The sequence below is a fragment of the Natator depressus genome, chromosome 1 (assembly GCF_965152275.1).
Source record: "Natator depressus isolate rNatDep1 chromosome 1, rNatDep2.hap1, whole genome shotgun sequence".
Taxonomy (NCBI): Eukaryota; Metazoa; Chordata; order Testudines; family Cheloniidae; genus Natator; species Natator depressus.
Window position 1 is genome coordinate 269,883,405 of NC_134234.1, and position 18,104 is coordinate 269,901,508.

Genomic DNA, 18,104 nt, shown 5'->3' on the forward strand with positions numbered 1-18,104 from the left:
TGAATCCCCTTTTTAGGCACCTAACTCTCCCCATGCACTGTGTGAGTAGCCGGGGCACCTAACTTGGGGCTGTGAATTCCACTCGGCGGCCGGGCATCTCAAAGTTAGGTACATCAACATGTGGCTATGCCACACTTACATCCCTACTTGTGAATCCAGCCTAAAGAACCTATAGACTTTTCTGCTGGTTGGAAAGCAATGCAGTAATGACCGTTGACTCTCATCCTCATGTAGGGAGGGAAATTCCAATATCAGGGCTGCTACTTTTCTTTAATCCAATATGGTGCAGATTTACTGTGTATCATCCAAGCGAAGGGAAGTAAAATGGTCACTTTGCGCTCTCACGGCATACTGCCATGTAACACAGAGAGGCCCATGCAGCTGCTCCTTGAGATAATTTAGCCACAGGTTTTATAACCTGTGATTGGAAATCCCCATAATGTCCTTTGCAGTACATTAGTCTACTACAGTAACCTGTGTTTGGTACATTACTGTACAGTACTATACTTTGGAATGCTCTCCTTAAGGGACCCATTATTGACCTAGGGAATCTTGCCCAAGCTCTGAAAAAACTGAATGGCCTGTACAATCTTGCCGTGAATGTTAATATTCATGGAAATGCTGTTGGAATGCCGAGCTCTGCTGTGAGAGGCTCTCCAAGTTTTCTATTGCTATTTTAAATGCCTGGCATTTTGCTGTAAATTATCTAGGATAAGAGTATGCTTTGTATGAAGGTCAGAGCTAAGCTTGGTGAGTTTGTTAACTGGAGATTTACACAGCTCATTATTGATAAGGTCTGGGATTTTCAAGGGAGTCAAGTACCCAGATCCCAGTGAATTTTAATAGGAATTGGACAGCTAACTCTCTTAAGCGCCTTTCAAAATACCATCGAAAGTCATATTAAAGCCCATGTTAATGCCTTGCCTTGTTCCCCTTAGATATGCTGAACTGCATACTGTGATCATGGTATCTACTTATTGCTATTTCTGCTCCTGTGCCATTGCTTATTTTAACTACTAGACTGTACTCCGGCACTTTCAGTAAACACTTACTGAATCAGTATCCCAGTGTTTTTATTTTAAAATAAAGTACAAGATGGGGAAGAGCAGGTGAGGAATCAGGACAATAGTAGGAATTGAGTACTCGTGGAGATATCAACACTCCCAACCACATAGGCCCACTTTGACTCTCTCTTTTCTTGGGGGGTGTTCTTAGGGTGCTACACTGATCATAGTACATTGAGGAGAGCTATGCAAATGTTTCTGGGAAGTGGGATATGAATTAGGGCTCAGCCTGATCTGTCTTGGGCACCAATTGGCAGGAGCTGAGCATGAATGGAACAATCTGAAAGCCATTTTGGGTATGTCTTCACTGTCACAGGGTTCACTCACCACTGCAGAGCCCCCAGCTGGCTGTCACAGGGATTAGTGCTGCTAGCTGGTGCACCCTCTCCTGGTGTTGCCTTGCTCGTCATTGTCACTGCCTGCAGACCCGCCTGAGTCCAAGTACTGGAGCATCCTCTTCATGACTCAGCCATCCAGCCATATCACTGTTCATGTTTTCACCTTCTGGGGAAACAGTTCTATAACTTAGCCACTTCCCCAGTGATGAGCAGGGGAGACCCAGGCCCACTCACTACTCCACATCCCAGCCCAGGGACCCTGTAGCTAGCATCCTCCTACTGCCTCTTAATTTCTCACCAGTGCTGCTTTAATTCCCTGAACCACTTCCCCATGGCCCCATAACCTTTTCCACCCTCTTCTCAGGGCCTTGAGCCTGCAAGTCCCAGCAGCCAGCCAGTCTCTCTCTCGAGCTCCCTGCTAGCAACTGCCCAGTCCAAGGTACACCTTCATACAGCCCTCTACAAACCCTCTCCTTGCAGTAACTGACCTTGCAGCTTCTTTTATGTGAGCCTGCTGGGCCCTGATTGGCTGCTCCCTGTGCAGCCTCCCTTGGCTGCTTTTAACCCCTTCTCTGCCAGTGTGGGATGGACATCCCATCACACACACTTGGAGCTAGGGGTATAATTCCCCACTCAAGGAGATGTGCCCACACTAACTTTGACAAAGCTAGCATGCTAAAAATAGAGTGTAGCCATGGCACCATAGGCAGTAGGAAGGGCTATCTATTCTGCCCAGGATACCTTGATCTACCAATGCTGATAGACAAAGGTAGTTACTCAGTTGAATCTGAGGGTTTGTCTAGACTGGGGATTTTCCCCAATTACAGCTTTTAGTCTATTGTCCTGTGCAAGCCCTACTATAGACAAAGCAAAGCTGTTTACAATGCTTGAAAACAGAGTAAGTACCACCTGTATAAATAGTGGCTTTGTCAGTCTGCTCTAGGGTTAGAAGTGGTGCATCGGCACTGATGACTGGACACTGGTGGGTGCAATTAGGGAAAATTCCAGGTCTAAACTAGCTGTAAGTGGACTTGGTCAAATAGTACCTGAAAGCCTTAATGACTCTTTGAAGAAGACATGCTTAAATGCTCCTGTCATAAATATAAAGGGAAGGGTAGACACCTTTAAAATCCCTCCTGGCCAGAGGAAAAACCCTTTCCACCTGTAAAGGGTTAAGAAGCTAGGATAACCTTGCTGGCACCTGACCATGATGACCAATGAGGAGAAAAGATACTTTCAAAGCTGGAGGGGGGAGAAACAAAGGTTCTCTCTGTCTGTGTGATGATTTTGCCAGGAACAGAAAAGGAATGGAGTCTTAGAACTTAGTAAGTAATCTAGCTAGATATGCGTTAGATTCTGTTTTGTTTAAATGGCTGATAAAATAAGTTGTGCTGAATGGAATATATATTCCTGTTTGTGTGTCTTTTTGTAACTTAAGGTTTTGCCTAGAGGGATTCTCTATTTTTTGAATCTGATTACCCTGTAAGGTATTTACCATCCTGATTTTTACAGAGGTGATTCTTTTACTTTTTCTTCAGTTAAAATTCTTCTTTTAAGATCCTGATTGCTTTTTCATTGTTCTTAAGATCCAAGGGTTTGGGTCTGTGTTCACCTATGCAAATTGGTGAGGATTTGTATCAAGCCTTCCCCAGGAAAGGTGGTGTAGGGTTTGGGAGGATTTTGGGGGGAAAGACGTTTCCAAGCGGGCTCTTTCCCTGTTATATATTTATTAGAGGCTTGGTGGTGGCAGCAATAAAGTCCCAGGGCAAAAGGTAAAATAGTTTGTACCTTGGGGAAGTTTTAACCTAAGCTGGTAAAAGTAAGCTTAGGAGGTTTTTCATGCAGGTCCCCACATCTGTACCCTAGAGTTCAGAGTGGGGAAGGAACCTTGACATGTCCCTGCTACTGTTGCTGTCATTTTGTGTTGGAATTCAAAACCAGACTTTCAGCTGTAATGTACTTGGCTCCTGCTGAATCCTCAGTGTTGTGTCATGATGCATTTTTCTGCAGCCCTGATCTGAGGTTGGTTTGTCACAATACTCAGATTCTTATTGTAAGAACAACTGTTGCAGCTTCCTGGAAGGAGAAAGTACAGTTTAATGGGAGCAGAGGTCAGACACAAGATAATTCCCTGTCAATTAAGATGAGAATATATTTCTTAATTATACGCCACATAGAATCATCTTGTAAAAGGTGGCAGTTCTCAGCTAGAGTTTGCGCAAACCCCAGCCTGTTTGGTTTCACACGAGTTCAGCGAGTCTTTGTGGGTTTTGGTATTTTAAATCTAATTTAATGCAGAATAACTTGAGTCATGGTTTTAATACTCTATCATCCATAATATGAATGATGGACCAAAGTGGTATACACTGTAATACAAAATGATGGTCTGATACAAAAGACTTAAATGGCTCCAGATAAAATACAAAAAAATGTTTCTTACACATTAACTAAAATATTACCTAATATTAAACATGTAGATTGCTGTCATACCTTGAGGCATCAGCAAGGTCAGGACTCCATTGTGCTAGACATTGTGCAAACATACAGTAAATTTCCATCCCTGCTTTAAATTTTCCTTACAGTTAATAGACCGTACCACGAGGAATGCAGAAACTAAAATGTTACCACTCAGACACAGTATTTACCAAGTATGCAGATAGCTTTCAGTGATATTTTTACTAGGGTTTGGATGTTTAGCAGGTAACTAGTATTACTCTTAAATCTCTATCATGCACATTTACATTACAGGAGGATCTGTATTATGCCCAAACATGTGGCAAATTGCCAGCATTACTATGATGGGTCTCGCGCTTTCTCTTCTTGGGGTGTGGGGGGTTCAGGGCACCATTTCTTGATCTTGAACTGGGGTATTAACTACCCCACTAGTGTCTTAGAGGAGGGGAGTGGAGAGGGAGGGACCTGGGCCCGCCCTCTACTCTGGGTCCCAGCCCAGGGGCCCTAGGGATAGCGGTAAACCACTTGAACTAGAGGTTCCTTCCCCTGGGCTACTTCTCTCTCCTGCCCTTCAGCTTGTGGGACTTCCTGCCCTCCCTCTGCACAAACCAGGTGTCCCTTTACCTAAGGTCTTGGTCTTCTTAGCCCACCACAGCAATTGTCCAAACTGCTCTCTGCTCCAACACCAATCCACTCTGCTTCAACTCCTCCACTTGTCTGATTGAAAAGCAGAAGGATTTTATCATGTGACTGGCTTCAGGTGCTTTAATTAATCTATAGCAAACTTTCTTCCCTCTACAGGGAATAAGGCTCCCTTCTAAACACTCTCCTGCTGCCCTCTGGCCATACTGTATCACACACAGCATATATTTTTTATACACCTGTTGTAGTTTGCACTGCAGAAGGGACTGATTTATATTCATACATTTTGATGAAGGCATGTGGCTCTCTCCCTGTCAACTGACTAATGTCCAAAGACCTTGGGTATTTATCCTAAGGTCTGCGAGAAGGGGCAGGCAGGGGGCTTGGATATCAGCAGACCTAGGGGAATTTGGTTTGGTGGGGGGTTGGTTTTTCCCTATTCACCCTGTTGCTTCTTCCTGTCTCTCACTCTGAACTCCCTGTGACTCCAAGTAGTCCAGTCCCTTTGTCCCTTATGAAATTTGTCAGGGGTCCCCAGCCCCCACACTGCAATTCTTAGAAGGTTCATCAGAGCATCACACCTCTTGTGAACATTAGGATGCTCATTGGGGGCCCAACCAATCCCCCTTATGAGTCTTAGGGATGTCTACACTACACACCCCGTACAGCGGTGTGCAGTGTACATCACTGCCCCTTCCCCACACCCCAGCAGAGCTATAGATAGCAGTGTAGATGGTGAGGCACTGCTTAGGGGACTAGAGTAAACACTGCAGAACCTTAGGCTGCAGGAAGGGCGGCCAGCATGTCTCTTGGCCCGCGCCTCTTCCCGCAGACCCCATTGGCCTGGAGCGGCGAACTGCAGCCAGTGGGAGCCGCGATCAGCCAAACCTGCGGACGCGGCAAGTAAACAAACTGGTCCAGCCCACCAGGGGCTTTCCCTGAACAAATGGCGGACTGGCTTTGAGAACCACTGCTCTACATGACTTTCCACACGCCCAAGCAGTGCCTCCCCCATCTACACTGCTATGTTTAATAGTGTAGTGTCCCTCCCACTGCCTCACCACTGCCGGAGCATTTCACTGACGTGTGTAGTTACACATCGCAGTGTGGACACAGCCTGCTTTTCACTGCAGTGCATAGCTACACCTGCCCCACACGTCACTGCCAGCAGTGTGCAGTGTAGACATAGCATTAGCTTGTTTTCCAGGTCCCCTCCATTCCCTAGCATCAGGGGGTTCCTATACCCCACGAACCAAAAGTCAGTTTTAGTCAAAATTGGTTCATCAGGCCCCCAAGGATCCAGCATACGCTCATCAGTTCCCCAAAATTATGAGGGGGCTAACAAGCTCCTTGGGGCTTTGGGAGAGCCCGTACTGACATGCCTAAGACTCAGAGGGGGTGGTGAACTCCCAGTGGCTTGATGGGGTTTCTCCCCTTCTGCTGATCTCAGGAAGTCCACAAGGAGTAGCTGAATTCCATCGTGATCCCCTGTATTTATTTTTTTAAATGAATAGCATAGCAAAAAATGCCCCACTGAAGTGATTTGGAAGCAGAACTAGCTGCAGAGGGAAATTAATTGGTGGTCAGATTGTCCTAAACTCCTCAGTTCCTCTAGAATCCACAGGAAGCCAGGGCCATTCCGTGCCAGCTCTGAGGCCCCTGAGTGCCCAGCAGCGCACCCTCCAGGAGTCACACACTAACCAAGTTCCTCTGTGCAGAAGGTGCACCTCTGAAAAGACAGATACAACCCCCAACCCCTGGGGCCATTTAGGGATTTGATGCATCTTCCCTCTAGTCCTGTTCCCATCCCCAGACCCAGCCAAAGTGGGCCCACTCCTAGTGTTACTCTTCGGCTGCAGCTGAGTCTCAGAGGACAGACAGGGAGAGCAAGAGGAGAGAGTGAAGACAAGAAAAAGGAAAATAGATTTAAAAAAAGTGCTTAAAATTAACAGCACTCCTAATTCCTACCATGCTGATTCCAATATATTATTTATATATCTAATCAGGTCTCCAGTCCATTACTTCAAATGGACAAGAAATGAATATAACTGCAACCTGCAAAGCCTCAAGCAATCAGTGAACTAGTGTATTATATATATATATAAGAAGAGTAGGTATTGACAAAGGCTTTGCTCCTGGACTCTGCTGGAGGACGTAGCATTCCACAGACCAGATACTCTCCCACAAGGGCTATTCAAAATATGTAAAGTACAGTTTCAAAATTATTCTGCAGTTTTGGGACATGAACACATGCCCACTGAGTACAAGGTTGATTCCCACCAAATACATTTTACTTGTGATCTGGTTCAGATTTTAACTTAGTTATCTTGACCTCCAAAAATCTAGTTAGTACCTTACAAGGACACCGTCAACTTAGTAATTCAGAAAATAGAGAAAAACTCTTTGTTGTTCCAGTTTGTTTCCTCTGTACATGTGACAGAACTTTGTATATAGTCAGTTAAGCACTGATCCTGCAGAATGATGCAGGTGAACTCCTGAGTCTGTGCAGAGGCCCATCAACTTCACATTACAAGATCAGGGTCCTTGTTAGTTAACTACCCATATTGTTTGTGTCGGTCTTTCACACAACAACAGGAGTGAGAAAGACATTTTAAATAGGAGAATGTGATTATAAAACCACAGAAAAATTGGCCTGGGGAATTAAGAGCAGAGGTAGTATCTGAAAATACTTTTAACTCATGTTTTGAAACTGACTAGTTGTCAAATTGCACCATCCCTTTAATATCTCATAGCAGCACCTAACTAACATGATTTATGTATCCTGCACATATTAACCATCATTCAAGAGAAACTGGCCAATGATTTAAGAACGGCTTTCTTATGGGAAGTAGATCTCCCAGACATTGCAAAACTAATGAGAGACTTGGATTTCAAGGTCTTAGAAGATAGTGCCTTATCCAGAACTAATGCCATATTTAAATCTTTTCTTCTAGGTGGTCAGGAACTAGAGGAACTGTCATTACAGTAACAAATGGCATCCTCTGGGTGTATTACCACATTCATAATAGGATAGAGTATGGGCTATTTGCTTCCAAAATTGACTCAGATACCCAAGTACAATCTGTTTAGAGGAAAATGAGCCAATTTAACTTTCAAATTGAGTTTAACTGTATGATTTATTGTGATGTTTATTCCTTTAGTAGTCTTGCTCACTTGCCCATAGCTCCCAAGAAGTTCAAACTCATTGCCTCCCAAGATCTAGAGTGCATTGTGTATTAAGGGTTACACTTTACTTGACAATATGTATAAACAATGGTTGCCCTTTCATGGGTACATTAATGGGGACGCTGGAAGGAACTTCTCTCTTCAGCACTTCATAACAGTAGACAGGCATAATGTCATCTCAGAGGCTCCTGTGACAGCTCCCATCTTGGCCAACACAATGGAGCTTTAGGTCTGGAGGTCCCTGGTTCAAAGCATAAATTGCTACAGCTTGAGTTAAAGTGAGATAGCCCAGGGGAGAAGGGGCTGTGATAATTCTTAACCTCTGCAGATCTGCACAGGGTGGTCGGTGGGGGCAATTCTCACACTCACACAGAGTTACGCTGCTTCAGAATAAGAGGGCCTAATAATGCTGCTGGCAGTCTGTTTGGGTAGGCTGAGTCCAACCTTCTTCCACCCTGCATTCCAGCTGTTGCCTGGAGGCCAGCTTTGGGAACAGCCTTACCTTCGGAGTATATCTTCTGATGTTGACACGGGTTCATTCCAGCACTTCTGGAAACACTATGTTTGCCTCTGCCTCACACAAGAATAATGCCTCTCCTCCCCTTGAGTGGCTTCACTCAAGTTTTATGGCTACTCTCCCCCACTTGTGTACCAATGGCTCCAAGGGCCATAAATTAGCTTCTCTTAGTTTTCCAATTAGGTAATGCAGGATAAATTGTTCCATGGAAAAACCCACGGGAGCTTGCAGCCCTTTTCCACTGACCCAGTCCTTTCCCCCTCCCCTCACATACTCTCTCATGGAGGAAAATTAATCTTAGGAGTAGCAAAGATCCCAGTGTTTTTTCTTTAAAAGGTTTTCATAATGTCTGCATCTTATAAATTTCCCCTGCTGTCACTGCCAATCCACCTGAAGCAAGAAGCTGAGGGAGCTGTACCAGACACAGGGCCTCCTCTCAGCCTCAGAGGAAAGGCTGCGTGCTGTGGGGCAGGCACATTGTGTGTAGGAAAGGCAGGTTGGTGTTGGAGGGAGGATGTCTTCCACTTAAATGAGATCTTTAAATATTTGCCCTGTGTGTATTTCAATTGAGTGAGGTACAGAGGAGAGGAGGGTAGAAAAGAGTAAGTGGCAGGAAGGACTGGGAGAAGATAGTAAAGGGTGGCCCACTACGTTGCATGTTGTGGATGCCAGTGTCACAGACTAGAGGAGTCTTCTCGTGCCATTTGTACCACACCTGAAGACTGTTTAGTACTTTCACCCACCAGCAACCCCACTATAATCACCTCCTGCTGCTGCGACTCGTAGTAAATGTTACATTATTTTTACTTCATATTTGAACATTCAGGCCCAGATCTTCAAATGGTATTTAGGCATCTAACTCCCATCGATTTCAAAGGGTGTTAGGCACCTAAAAACCTTTGGGAATCTGGGCCCCAGCGATTGGGGTGTTGTGGCTGGTGTGCATTCCTTCTGGAGGCCAGACACAGCAGACTTGTCAGACGTAGTCCCTATTGTGGTGGGTTTGTCTTGCTGTGTGACATGCACCCAGCTTCAGTTATGACCTAAACATAAACCTTTCTGGTGTGCAGGCAGCAGTCCTAATAAGATTCCTAACAGGAAAACTCCCTTTAATTCAACAGGTAACAGCTGAGGTAGAGGTCCCCATTAGGGAAGCCTTTCTTACATACATCAGACTAGCATAACTGGCAGCATACATTGTGCACCATATTTTTAACCTTTGAAGTTGCCTGCATACAAACGAGGACACCAGGGGTGCAACCGCATTTTCTTATGAAAGGGGCCTAGAGCTCTCTCTCCCCTGTGCTGCACCCAGCCCCAAGCTCTCTCCCCCGCAGTCTCACGTTGTGCTCAGCTCCACACACTCCATCCCCTCCCTGCCCCTGCACCCACCCATGAGGTCTCCCCTGCTGCCTCCCCCACACCCACTCCTGACCTCTTTCATGCTGTCTTAGCACCCAGCCCTGCATTGTCCCCTCTGTACCCAGCTCTACACACGCTCACCTCCTATCCCACTCTCCTCCCCCTGCACCCAGCCCCCAGCTCTGACCCGGAGAGACCATCAGGCTAAGAGCACCATCCCCACCCATGGGCCAGGTAGTTCTGGGAGTCCCAGACCCCATCTTCTTTCTGTGTCTCTACTTCCTCAGGAAGCACAAAAGCCTGGATCTAATCTTCCTGCCCTCCTGGGCACAGAGGGTTCCCAATGTCCATGAACAGTGGACTGCCTAGATGGTAGGGGGAGGAAGGAGAAGCAGGTATATGGGGTTTTAGTGCCACTCAAATTTGGCCCTGACACTTCTCCATTACAGAGTGGGACAGCCAGGCCAAATTTCCAGCTGTGGTGGAGGTGGGATTGGGACATCTGTGTCTCTCCACACTCCCAGCCCCTCATTGCACCCCTGAGCAACACCATGCTGGTTAACTAACTGCATACATGCAGTAGAGACCAGAAATTTTGGGACTTTCTGCTCCAAAAGGCTCTACCCAGAGAGCAAGGGCCAGCTCCATTTCAGACCTCACAGTATCCACATGAGCAGGAAAGATCTGACACTATAGACAGTGGGACATTAGTACACTGTATGAGCTTGACTGTGTACTGTGTTGCCTCTACTGGGCTAGACCTAGAGCGACAACATCCCTATGTACTCAAAGTGGGTGTAAAATGCTTCTGAGTCAGAATTCTCCACTCCCTCCCAGAGGTCATGTTTTACAGCCAATTTGATCTCACTTTCCACAGGTGCAAACAACTATGCCAAGTTCAAGGCAAAGGAGAATCAGACTCTGCAAGTTTAAAGCTATGCTATCAGTAATGACCCCTTTTTGTAGTAGTGTAAGATTAGCTCTCATGTCAGCTGTGAGCATCTGGTCTTGGCCATATTTGGTCTATTACAAGTTGTTGAATGAACAAATGGGGCAGCTGTGGAAACCCTTGTGGGACTAATATCTTCCAAATAAATGTCTCAGCAAAATAAACTATCAAGAAGAAAGCCCGTTCATTGCACTGCTCCAAAAATAGATGCACATTAAAAGAGAGTCAAGTGTTTTACAAAGTGCCCTGGCAACAAGAACTAATATTGCAGTGAGTTGTAAGTCCTAGGAATGCAAAGAGAGTTGGGCAAACTGCTAAGTTATAAACAGAGGTTGCTGCAGAGAAAGGCAACGCCCATAATGAAATGTGTGAAGGGAACCTCTGCACACTATAAATCTGATGCACTAAGTTCAGGAGGCAGCAAAATATCAGAGGAAATAAAAGACTGACTCTTTTGGAAGCAATTTACAGGGAACTTCACATAAGCTTAGGAAGTACAGTTGAAGCAGCTGGAACAATTTCATTCCAAAGCATTGCACATATTTCAATCCCAAAATAATGTTAATAATTCTTTTCAATATAGGTTATAGATTCTACTTCAGAAGATCCTTCTGAGTGTCAGGAGGGAAAATTTTCCAAACTGCCACAATCCCAATATATTTCCTGCACTGAGACAGGCTACATTGAAGTCAGTGCTTGATTCTGCAAATTTGTGTCTTTGGAGTGCATTGCTAGATAGCATGCAATAATCGCCAAAATAGTTGATTTTGTAAGACACAGTTTGTGGTGATGCATGACTGTGTTCTTCTTTGTAAAACTAGAGCTTCCGGAAACAAACACATTTATTGTAGAAAGGCAGAGATGAGGATTATTAAAAGTCACAACAAAGCAGTTTAAAAGGCACCCGAGGTTGGAGAATTGAGGGGACACGGCTGTCCATCAGTTCATATTGTACCCTGGGGAATGTCACAGCAAGCATTTAGTGAGGCCTGGGGCTTTGGCATGAGCTGGCACCTGATCTGCCAGCATCACAGGCAGTCAAAAGGATGCTTGAAGAATCTGGGAGATATGTGCAGGATGTCAGGAAGTTACAATAGGCTAATTTTACTCACACAGGTATACACACGTGCGGCAATACATACACACCCCTACACAAAGACACACAGTCTCTTACACACATACAATGCATGCATGCACACACTTGTCTACACAGAGACACCTTTTCATACACTTTTCCAGGGTCTGCCTAAATCACGTAGCTGGGAAGGGAGGAGCGAGGGCTGGAGGAAAAAAGGTGGGGGTGGGGGTGGGGGTGGAGGAGAGAGGATGAGGAGGGAAAGAGGTCAAGGATGAGAGCAGGGTGGGGGTGAGAGGGGGCAGTGAAGGTGAGAGGAGGGAGTATGGGTATTTGGGGTGGTGGGGATGCAGGGGGAGGCAGAAGACTACAGGTGCATGAAGATGTTGGGGGCACAGAGGTGAATAGGGACATAATGGGAGTGCAGCAGTGTATGGAGACGAAAGGGGTGCAGGGCTATGAGGGGTGAGGAACATGGGGGTGGCAGCTCTGGGAGGTGGAGAGGATGGGTGGGAAAGCACTGTAAGGGATACAGAGCTGGGATGGGAGGTGTGGGGGGCAGGACAGGATGAGACAGGGAGGGATTCAATGACGGGAGGATGGGGGTGTTGGGGGGGGGGTTGGGGCAGGGAGGGATGCAGTGAGGGGGATGGGGTTGCAACCCCATTCCCAGCACTCGGAGATGGGGATACACATACCTCTAACTCCTGGGTGCTGGCGATAGGGCGACAGACTGACCGTGGTTCACCACAGGGCATGCGCCGCAGCTCGAGCCCAGCCACACAAGGAGCAGGAGGAGAAGAGAGCCAGGCAGCATTCCTAAAGCAGGAGATACCAGAGTCGACCCTGTCTGATTCTAGTATCAAGGATCGCATGGACAATATACTCATCATGGTCTTAAATGTGTTAGTGGGGTGATTGGGAGCAGTGGGGAAATCAGTCCTGAATGTGGGGCTTCAGGAGTGATGTATAGAAAATTGAGTGCATTCAAAGACAATGGGGTAAATCAAGTTCATAGGTGAATGGGTTAAACTTTTCAGTGAACTTGGTAGAAGCCAAAGAACTGAGAGTCCAATTTACAAGAAGGCCTGTTCACGTGTAGGCGTTTCATTGGAGACATGCCTTCTGGATTACCAAAAGGGCCAGGACTCTTCTGGTGTTGAAGTTCCGCATATTGTTTGTAGCTTTTCTTGGCATCCTCCAGGTGAACTTTTAGGTCATCTTGTGTTTGACGTATCTGTTGTATCTAGTACCGGGCTGCTGGGTTGTGAGAAGTTGTGAGTAGCCCAAGGTAGAAGTGAGGGTGGAACCTCATAGTTTGTGACGGGGGGAGTGGAAAGGAGGGAGGCTCTGTCCCTTAGCAGCAAGTTCTGCACTATAGTTTGCGAATTCTGCCTGAGGAAACATCAAGGAGCAGTCATGCTGGTGGAAGTTTATGTAGCACTGAAGATTTTGCTCCAGGATTTGGTTGGTTCTCTCTATTTGAACATATGTCTGAGGGTGGTAGGCAGAGGAGAGGGAGGAGCAGATGCCCAAAATCTGGAGAGCTTCTTCCCAGAAGCGGGAGCTAAATTGTGCACCATGGTTGGAGACAATGTGCTCCAGGAGGCCATGGAGGCAGATGACTTTGTTCACTCAAAGCCAGGCAGTTTCCTGGGAGGATGACAGGGCAATTCAGGGAATGAAATGTGTCATATTTGTGAAGTGGTTCACAACTGTCAGAATGGTCAGACTCACTGGACTAGGGTAGCTCTGTTACAAGATCTAAGGTGGTAATTGTCCAGGGGCCAGGTGATATCTCAAGGGGTTGCATGAGTCTAAGGGGTTTATTGTATGGCAACTTGGAGCAGGTGCATACAGTCACATAGGCCTGCACTGTGGCCCCATGAGACACCTCCAGAAGACATGAGAGACTAGGCTCTGAGTTTTAAAGTGGCCAAAATATCCTGTCAGAAGGGTGTCATGACATAGTTGTAGGGATGTAGTCCTCAGAGGCCCAGAGGAATATTATTACACCTCTTTACTTACATTACCCCATCTTGGACATTGAGGGACATTGTGGGGTTCCTTACTTATAGCTTCCTTCTTGTCAATCAATCAAGCATGAAAAGAATAAGGCCCACTGAACTAATCACTGGTTGAGGGCTTTGGCCATATGCAGATATTCAAGGTTCTGTACACCTGGATGGGTTACTGGACCCCTTCTAAATAGTGTTGCCACCCTCAGTTGCCCAGAGTTTTGTCCAAAATTTCATAGTTTTGTTCGATGAGTGAGAGTTTCCTGGAATAAAAAGGCACATAGATGTAGCAATTGTTGAGGACTATATCTTTGGGAGAGCACTGCTCTGATTGCCAAGTTGGAAGGGTCCACTTCAATGTTGAAAGCCTGCTTGGAGTCAGGGTGGACCAATATGAGAGTGCTGGTAAACATGAGTTTTACTTGCTCAAAGGTCTACTGGGCCTCAGGAGACCAGAAGAACATGGTGGTGTTTGAGGAGCAGAGCAGCGTGAGGGGCAATCCACTCAAAAAGCTTTGAGATGAATCACAATAGAAGTTCACAAATCACAGAAAACTATGTAGTTCACAACTGTGCCATGGTGCTGACCAATCAAGGATTGCCTTTACCTTGTATGGGTCCACTTTGTTACCAAGGGGAGATAGGATGAACCTTAGGAACCCTATGGGGGAATGACCAAAGGCAAATTTTTCTAGTAGGCACATTTGTCAAACCACAGGGCATCAAGAATTATTTGAGGTTACCGTAATGTGTTTGAAAGGTGGTCTTCTATTCGTCCCTAGCTCTAACATGTACAAGGTTATACTCCCTCAGAGGTCTAGATTTGTGTCCACCTGGGTGGAGCTCACATTGTCCATTAGCTCAGGGATCTATGTTAATGGGTACTGGTTTGTAACAGTGACCTGATTCAGGGCCCGACAGTCCACACATAGTCAGAACTTCCATCCTTTTTTTTTTTTTTTAAAACAAAAAGAGGACTGGAGCCCCGGCAGGTGAAGTGCTCTTATGAATAAGTCCCTGAGTGCACTTCTTCTGAAGATAGGTGTGAAATGTGGCTAGTTCAGGCTCAGACATGGTATATATACTCCCAAACAGAACATTTGCCCCGGTTGTAGCTTGGTTGGGTCACCATAGTCCCTGTGCAGGGGCAAGGTTGTCCTTTTGGGGAGAAAAATGCAGATATCTTTGGAGTCATTGTATCTGGACAGAAGTCGAGGACCAGAATCAGCAGGTGACTTTGCCAGGACAGCTACTTCAGAGTGCCATCACTGGGGAACTACCATGCACTATTTCCTGGGGCCAAGAAGTGCTGCTGGCAGAATTCTGAGAAAAAAATCAACTTGTAGTTCATGCCTGCTGATAAAGGGATTGTGGAGGGCCAGCCACGAGATACACAGGGTCAGAGTAAAGCGTGGGGAGTGAATGGCACTGAACTGTAAGGTTTCTTGATGCCCTTGAGAGGAACAGTTTCCATAGCCACTGGTCTGGAGGATAAGAGGGACATGTTGATCTCCTCTACCAGGTCTGGAAGGGACGTAGGCTACAGAGGAATCTGTAGTTCCTGGGCTGCTTCTGCGTTGATAAAAGTTGTCTGCTGCACCCAAGTCAACGAGGGCCTCCTGTGGAGAGAGAATTGTTAGGAATGCACAGGATTTGTAACGCCTCGACTGCTACTTGTAGGTGCAGTGCCAGTCGAAGGAAGCAGTATTGTGTTCATCTCAGGACCTCAGTTTGGGTTTCAGGGAAACAGTGTTAGGATGCCCAGGCTATCCCTCTTCACCAAACCTGGGCTGGCTCATTTTCTGCATTCTGTCAGACTGGGTTCCCTAGTGTGGCCTGCTTTACCACAGTAGTAACACAGGTTAAGGAGTCACTACCACTCTCTCACTTTCAGGCTCGAGTTGCTAGCAGGTCAGGTCTATTTGCATTGGGTCAACTGGTGGGGAAGAATCCAATAGTGGGGGGGGGGCATGGTTGTGATGCCCCTCTTCTTTCTTACCATTGCTCATGAAGACGATTAATAATATGGATAACAAATTTTCTAAAAGTGTCCAGACCCACCGAGGTCTTGATTTGGGCCAGTTCATCCTTGACCTCATCCCACAAGCCCCCCATTCCATTCCTTGTATCATACAAGATGGTTGAAGTGAGCTACATAGAAAGCAGCTGTGCCCCAAACCTGTTGGTGTTTCTGCAGGGTGCCCTCAGCAGAAAGGGTGGGGTTGGAGTAACTGAAGATGGTTGATATCACCTGCTGGAAGGCATCCCAGTTGAATAGAACTGGACTGTTGGCTTCCAACAGGGGAGAGGCCCAGACCAAACCTCTAGCTGCAGGCAGATTACTAAGACTATCTTGGCATGGTTGGAAGCATACACCTGCGGTCGAAGCAATAACATGAGGCAGCACTGATTCATGAAGCCTGGGAATTTAGAGTGGCTTCCATTGAAGCACTCTGGCAGAGGGACAGCAGTTTCCAGCTCAGGTGACAGAGCAGCCAGATAGGCACAGGGTTCTCTGCCTGGAGTTGAGGGACTTCCTTCCACAATGCCTGATTCTCAGTGGCCAGCTATGCATTCGGCACCTGCAATGCTTTGTTGTCTGCCTGGAGGCAGATCACCTGCTTGTGCAATGCCAATGCCCATCTGGGGCGTGGGGAACTCCACCAGGTTCATCCTTGGTTGGACCCACTCAGGAGTTGGTAGTAGTCTGAGCAAGCTGTAAGGCATGGGACATGGGTGTCCAGCCCTGTCAAGGTCCCTCCCCCACTCTGAACTCTAGGGTACAGATGTGGGGACCTGCATGAAAAACCTCCTAAGCTTATCTTTACCAGCTTAGGTCAAAACTTCCCCAAGGTACAAAATATTCCACCCTTTTGTCCTTGGATTGGCCGCTACCACCACCAAACAAATACTGGTTACTGGGGAAGAGCTGTTTGGACACGTCTTTCCCCCCAAAATACTTCCCAAAAACCTTGCACCCCACTTCCTGGACAAGGTTTGGTAAAAAGCCTCACCAATTTGCCTAGGTGACTACAGACCCAGACCCTTGGATCTTAAGAACAATGAACAATCCTCCCAACACTTGCACCCCCCCTTCCAGGGAAATGTTGGATAAAAAGCCTCACCAATTTGCATAGGTGACCACAGACCCAAACCCTTGGATCTGAGAACAATGAAAAAGCATTCAGTTTTCTTACAAAAAGACTTTTAATAGAAGTAAATAGAAATAAAAAAAATCCCCCCTGTAAAGTCAGGATGGTAGATACCTTACAGGATAATTAGATTCAAAACATAGAGAACCCCTCTAGGCAAAAACCTTAAGTTACAAAAAAGATACACAGACAGAAATAGTTATTCTATTCAGCACAATTCTTTTCTCAGCCATTTAAAGAAATCATAATCTAACACATACCTAGCTAGATTACTTACTAAAAGTTCTAAGGCTTCATTCCTGGTCTATCTCCGGCAAAGACAGAATGTAGACAGACACACATACCCCCTTTGTTTCTCTCCCTCCTCCCAGCTTTTGAAAATATCTTGTCTCCTCATTGGTCATTTTGGTCAGGTGCCAGCGAGGTTACCTTTAGCTTCTTAACCCTTTACAGGTGAGAGGAGATTTCCTCTGGCCAGGAGGGATTTTAAAGGGGTTTACCCTTCCCTTTATATTTATGACAAGCCCTAATGGTCAGTATCAGGAGCCTGGAACCAGAGCCAACGTCAGAGCCAGAGACAGTCAGGAGTCAAGTTAGGGATTGAAGCTGGAGTCAGTATCAGGGGTAAGGCATAGGAGCAGGGACTTAGAGTCAGACAGGAAAGCAGAAACCAAGAACTGATGGAGGTCTGGGATTAGGAGAGCAGCAACCAGGAATGTGTGGGAAGGCAGAGTCCATAATAGTGGTCTGCCAAGTATTCACCTAGGTGTCGTACAACTTTCTGTGCCTCTTTCTGGTTTAAATTGTGCATCCCAGTCAATCAGTGAGGCTGGAGGTCTTTCCCAATCAGGAGGAAGTGATCTCTTTACATTTTTTCTCCCATCTGATTTGGCTCAATTGCTTTCTGCTTTGTGAAACTGGCTCTTTTAAAACAAAGTATATATTATTGGTCTGGACTTTATTTTGCTTGCATTTAAGGGATGTAATCAAGTAACAATCACTTGCATCTAAACAACCACTGATAGTTACATCTGTGATAAATTCATCTTTATCTGTCAAGATGAGGTCTAATATAGAAATAGGATGCAACACCTGTGTTAGGAAGTTGTCAGCTATAATTTTTAGAAATTCCAAAGATGTTTTAAAATTGGCAGCATAAGACTGCCAACATGTGTCATTCAATGCAGCTTGTTCTGCCTGCATATTATAGATTAGATGCTTAAGGAGCCATGATGCTTCCCAACTCTAATTGTCCAGAATTCCTTAGCCTTTCTGATGCTCCACAGTCTCTGTACTTTTCCTTCCAGGCCACAATTTTTTTACTCTAGTATGGGCATCAACTTGTTC

The 18,104-nt window shown here is 46.0% G+C and overlaps 1 long non-coding RNA gene across 1 annotated transcript in view; it reads left to right on the forward strand.

Moving 5' to 3' along the window:
• Nucleotides 1-2,668: 2,668 nt before the first annotated feature.
• The window catches only part of LOC141986567 (uncharacterized), a 91,112-nt gene continuing 75,676 nt past the window's right edge, over nt 2,669-18,104 (forward strand). Inside the window, exon 1 of the long non-coding RNA XR_012639327.1 lies at nt 2,669-2,727. This is a non-coding gene — a long non-coding RNA (uncharacterized LOC141986567). The remainder of the gene's footprint in view (nt 2,728-18,104) is intronic.